Source organism: Callospermophilus lateralis, chromosome 3, assembly GCF_048772815.1.
Source record: "Callospermophilus lateralis isolate mCalLat2 chromosome 3, mCalLat2.hap1, whole genome shotgun sequence".
NCBI lineage: Eukaryota > Metazoa > Chordata > Mammalia > Rodentia > Sciuridae > Callospermophilus > Callospermophilus lateralis.
This window is the reverse complement of record NC_135307.1, coordinates 34,808,076-34,813,581: the sequence shown is the minus strand read 5'-3', so window position 1 is coordinate 34,813,581 and position 5,506 is coordinate 34,808,076. Positions and strand designations below refer to the sequence as shown.

The 5,506-nt window shown below is 39.7% G+C and overlaps 2 pseudogenes; one reads left to right on the top strand and one right to left on the bottom strand.

The window, feature by feature from the left end:
• Positions 1 to 2,272: 2,272 nt before the first annotated feature.
• LOC143641529 (T cell receptor alpha variable 8-4 pseudogene) lies at positions 2,273 to 3,088 on the bottom strand (annotated as a pseudogene).
• Positions 3,089 to 3,175: 87 nt separating this feature from the next.
• On the top strand, positions 3,176 to 4,065 carry LOC143394595 (proteasome subunit alpha type-6 pseudogene; annotated as a pseudogene).
• Positions 4,066 to 5,506: the final 1,441 nt, after the last annotated feature.

The window sequence follows — 5,506 nt, the reverse complement described above, 5'->3', positions numbered from 1 at the left end:
TCCACAATTAAAAAAAATCATGTCCCTGAAAAATGTAAGTCTGAGTGAAATAAACAATCATAAAAGACATAATGAAGGGACAAATGTTCTGTCAGAAAAACTCTAAATTAAAAGAAAAATGGGTACAATGTAAAGCTGGAAGAAGTGACACACTTAGAGGAAACTTGAGTATATCTGCAGCCAAAGACACCAAAGGGGAACTTCAGTCTTTGATGCAACAGGAGAGGAGGAGGCCCAGTCTGAATAATATCTTTTAATCAGACATTGACCCTCTTTTGTTCAATTAATGGCATTTTTACAAGTTGGGGTCTCTCTGTGTAGCCCAGGTCAGTCTCATGCAATCCTCCTATCTCAGCTTCCCAAGTAGCTGGGACATGCATGATTGGAAAATGCATGCTTTAATGACTCTAGAGATATAGTTATAATAAGGCAAGAATCCCACTTACTCTGTTATGGATATGTCCCCCAAAGTTTCATGCAAGGAGAGGAGGAGCTTTTAGAAAATGATTGAGTCATCAAAGGAGTAATCAATCATGGCTGAATAAACTATGGGGAAGTGAAGGGAACTGTAGGATGCAGGACCTAGTTGCAGGGGTGGGTCAGGGGGCAAACCCTAGAAGTGTTTTTCTTCTCTCCAGTCCCCCTGCCTCCACTCCCTGTTTTCAATGAGCTGAGTTGCCTTGCTTTGCCATGCCCTTCTACCAGGATGCTCTGCCCTGACCTCAAGCCTAGAGGAATGGAGTCAGTTGACTCTGGGCTGAATCCTCTGAAATGACGAGACACAATAAATCTTTCCTCCCCTAAGTTGCTCATGGCAGATATTTTGGTAACAGTAATTAAAAAAAAACCTAACTAATTCAATCACATTTTAAAAAGTAGATTTAGGTTATTGTACATTTTACTTATCTATTTATTATTTATTTTGGGACCATCAATTGAGCCCAGGTTCTCTTAACCATTGATGCACATCCCAGCCCATTTTAAAATTTCTTTTATTTTTATTTTTGTTTGAGACAGGGTCTTGTTAAGTTGCTCAGGACCCCACTAAGTTGCTGAGGCTGACTTTGAACTTGAGATCCTCCTGCCTGAGCCTCCCAAGCCACTGGGATTACAGGTGTGCATTACCATGTCCAGCAGTTGCATATATTTTTAAGAAATGAAATGATTCATAATTTCTGTAGTAATTTCATAAATTATGAAATGCTGAGATAAAAAAATCTTAATTTCTGCATGTGTAGACTTTTCATAATGTTACATTTTTTAATCCTACCATTTGAACCAAAACACAAAAGCAATTTGAAATCATAAGTGTATATATATATTTCTTAAACATGTCGGATTTTTATATAATTGTCTCAGAGTAAATAAAAATGGTTTCTTGCATTTGATATCCCTGTGAGAACTGATGTAATGTCTGATACTGTGAACTTTGGTAGTGAAGGTCTATCTTCCTATTAATGTTGTTAATGTGCTTTGAAAGAATAAAAATGTTTTTCATTACTTTTATATTATACCATGAATTATAATAACTTCTTAAAAGGGAATAACTAAGGATTTTTCAGTACTTTCCTCTCTTTTATTTGATTTCCTTTTATGGGATAATTGTCTCAATTTTTTCATATCAAATCACTGGAATAACTGTTTCAAAACAGATTACAACTGAATGGATTTTAGTTTTCCTATCTCATCAAAATTATGTTTAATTTGATCATTGGTTCTGTAATACTAAATGAGAAATATAGATATTTGTTTAAATTACTTTAAAATGTCAATATCACACAGAGAGGTATTATGTATGTGCAAGAAGTTAAGCTTCCAATCTAGATTTAGAGTCTATAGTGCACTGATTGAGAATCTATACCCTAAAGGTTGACCTAAATGAGAATCTAGGCTGCACAGCTTGCCTAACACAAACAAGTATCCATGTATTGATCAACACCTGAGGCAATGCTAATCATCATAGTGGATGCTAGAAATGAGTTTTAAAAATAAAGGTGATGTTTCTTTTTTAACTTCAGAGCCCTTATAGATATGATGTGTGTTCTTCAGAGTGTAGGTGTGGGGTGGGAGTTAGGGCATGAAATTGTGGGGGACAGAGGTCCCTCCTAAAAAAATTCATCACAAGACTTTCATCTGGGACACAGATGGTCTGACGGTGGCAGGACATAGACATGGAGGCAGCTATTCAGGTGACAAACACTCTCAGGGGCTCAGTCCACCCTGCCATCTTGGGCTGCACAGAAATTGAAACTCCCCAGCTTGAGCCTGTGTGTCACAGAAAGTGCCCTGTGTCAGGAGGTTTGTGCTCAGCTCCCCCTGCAGCCCCAGGCACTGTGCCACCCAGAGCACAGAAGTACTCAGCTGAGTCGCTCCAATGGGCTGAGGGCTTCCTCAGGTGGAAGGAGGTTTCATTCTTCCTCCGTTCAGACTGGAAACCATTGATGCCTGTCACCAGGGTGGCCCCTGACATGTACTTCAGGAGGAGCTGGGGGCATTGGCTAGGGCGTTGCTGGTACCAGAAGAGATAGGGTGATACAGAAGATGAGTAGCTGCACCTCAGCTGCAGAGGGGCTCCTTCAGAGACCAGGACGTGGCGGTCAGGCTGGGTCACTGACTGGGCTCTGCTTCCTCCTGCAACATTGATGCTGAGTCAGGAAAAGCAGCGCAGACCTGGCTGTGGAGAAGACGCGTCTCTCTCCAGTTCCAATCAAAACACGGTTACTTTGGTGGAGGGGAGAGGGAACGGCATGTACTCACTCAGGGTGAAAACCATCACAAGCACCGGCAGGAGCAGGAGCATAGCTGGTGGGGAAAGCTACAGGGATCCGCGGGTGGGAAGGTCGCGGTGGCTGAGCCTCTGGGACACTGAGTGGAGATGGGCGGCTGCACGAGTCCCTTGCTTGGACAAGTTTCAGAAACAGTTAGAAAGAGGCTTTCCTTTTTAGCAGTGTGGATGCTCTCTGCTCCCTTGCTCTAGTGACAGGTCCCTTAACTACATCAGGGAGGAAGCATCAGCCAGGGGCAGGGAGGCGGGGCTCCGTGGCTGAAGAGGATGCTCAGTGAGAACTGACGCCTCCTTGTGCAACATCGCCCTCTGGAGGCCAGAGGCGGGACCGGGGATCTAGACAGGCTGTGCCCTTCCCATGTCAAGGTGTGATGTGCCAACTTCCAGGGAATGCGCGTGTCCCTTTCAGAAACTGTGATGATGTCACCTTCTGCGGTACATGGGACTTAATCTTACAGTACATAAAAATTAAAATAGGAGAGAATAAAGGGGGCCCAGAGCTGGTTTGAAGTAGTGGCTTCACCAACATGTCTGCCAGTTGCAGTGTTGGTTTTGACCAACTTAGCCTTTTTTTTCACTGGAGAGCTGGTCTTACCAATTGGAATTTGCTTTTAAGGTATCATTCAGGCTTACATGAATAACTGTCAGAGGGAAAGACCATGTAGTAATTGTCACACAGAAGAAATTATTGGACTCAATCAAGGACAAATTATTGGACTCAATCAAGGTGACTGAAAACATTGGCTGAGTGATGATTGGAGGACAGCCTCCAGCAGATCCCAGGTATAGAGGGCATGCTCTGAGGCTTATAATTGGAAAGGCATATATGGATATGGGATTACTCTGGATATACTGTGTAAAAGACTTGCTTATCTTTTTAAAGTCTACACAGAGAATGCAGACAAGAGACTGGTGTGGTGGTTATATGATTATAATTGGTATAAACAAAAAATAAGGACTACAGGTGTTCAAGTGTGGTCCTACAGGTTACCACTATTGGTTTCAAGCCACTGCAGCAGGAGTTAAACAGACAGGGTCAACCAGCTTCATGGAAAAAAGTGAAGAGGAAATTTGATTAAACATTTGAACAGATAGTGGAAATTGCAATTTCATGCCTGTATACTGTTTGATTCATTGATTTTAAACCTTTAGAAATAGAAGTTGGGGTAGTTATATTTGAAAATTCTAAATTTGTGATTCTGAATTGAACAGAGATTGAAGCTCACCTTGTTGCTCTAGCAGAGAGACATAACATTGTCATTATTTTACTAAATCCATAATGCTTCTTGCTAGTGTGTTTGGTAACAACAAACCAACATTATGGAGGCCCTTGGATTGATAAAGGAACCTCTATCATTCCTCCTACTTTTAAATTTAATGATTTAAATCATTAAAACAAACAAACAAAAGGTGATTTTTGAAAAATAGAAGGAACAGTAATTTGCCTAACTGAAAAAATTAGTCACAGAAAACACTATTCTAGACTCTAGAATATTGATGAGATATTTCATATTATTTTTGCAAAACCATTAATCAGAGAGAGGGACAAGATCAGTAGCCTTGGCCTGAGGTGAGCATGGCCCTTGTTGCTGAAAGTGAACATGAGAGTGAGGAAAAGAGATTATTTCTTTATTTGTTGCTGAAGGAAAAAAGCTAAATTAGATGAGTGACTCGCTAAGAGTCATCCTGGTTAACATCTTTAGCCTATCAGCAATGCAAAGTAATAAAGGTTATAATTTTCCTTGTCAAGTAGAAAGAGTTATAACCTCCTTGGTTTCAGGTCAACAAGTTTGATATTTCTTAAGGCTATGAGAAAATCACTCAAGTACCACATTTTTAAGTAGACAAAGTGAGAGCCCTGTTCCCTTGTCAATGGCCAGAAGAGACTGGTATATTATGCATAATTATGGAGACACTGAACCAAAAGGAAGATTGTCAGAGGTCCATCTATAGAGAAACTAAAGTAGAATTATAAGGGAGAAGAAGATATGAAAAAATATATATTTTCTTATGATTATCTATCTATCTATCTATCTATCTATCTATATATATATATATATATATGTATATGTTTCTTGAAAGAATTAAGGATAGACAACAAAGTAAATCTACATGAACTCAATAAGGCAGGAGTGAATGCCACCAATAGACTAGAAAATGAAGGGAACTTGTGGGAGGTACAGAAGACAAAGGAGAGGTTGTCAGTGACCCTCACCTGACTTAAGCACACAGTAGTCCCATACAGGTGGGAAACAGGGCCAAACAAACAAAAGCAATCTGCTCTATGGCCTAATGATAAAGAAACTCTTTCCCATCCAACCTATTGTAGCATAAAGACTATTGGAACCTAAAAGTGAAATACATAAGAAGAGAATGGAGGGCAAAATGAGAATCTGGCCATCAAGGATCCTTTTCATAAAGTCAAAACAACTTCTTTGTGAGAACTACACTGACTTCTACCAATATGAAAGCATTTCTCTCTTGTTTTCTGATCTATGTCTTCATCCTGCATATCAATTTTCTTTCATGTGTAAGACCAAATATAGTCAGCTGGGTATTTTAAGTGTTACTAGCATGTGCTTCTGATTAAAAATTTCCAGTTAAGCATATGTAATCATTTCTTATATTTCCAAAATTCCCACTGAAATGGAATTTGAAAATATAAACAGGATGAACCTAAATCCATAATGTAAGATAATAACGAGAAAAAGATATTAACAT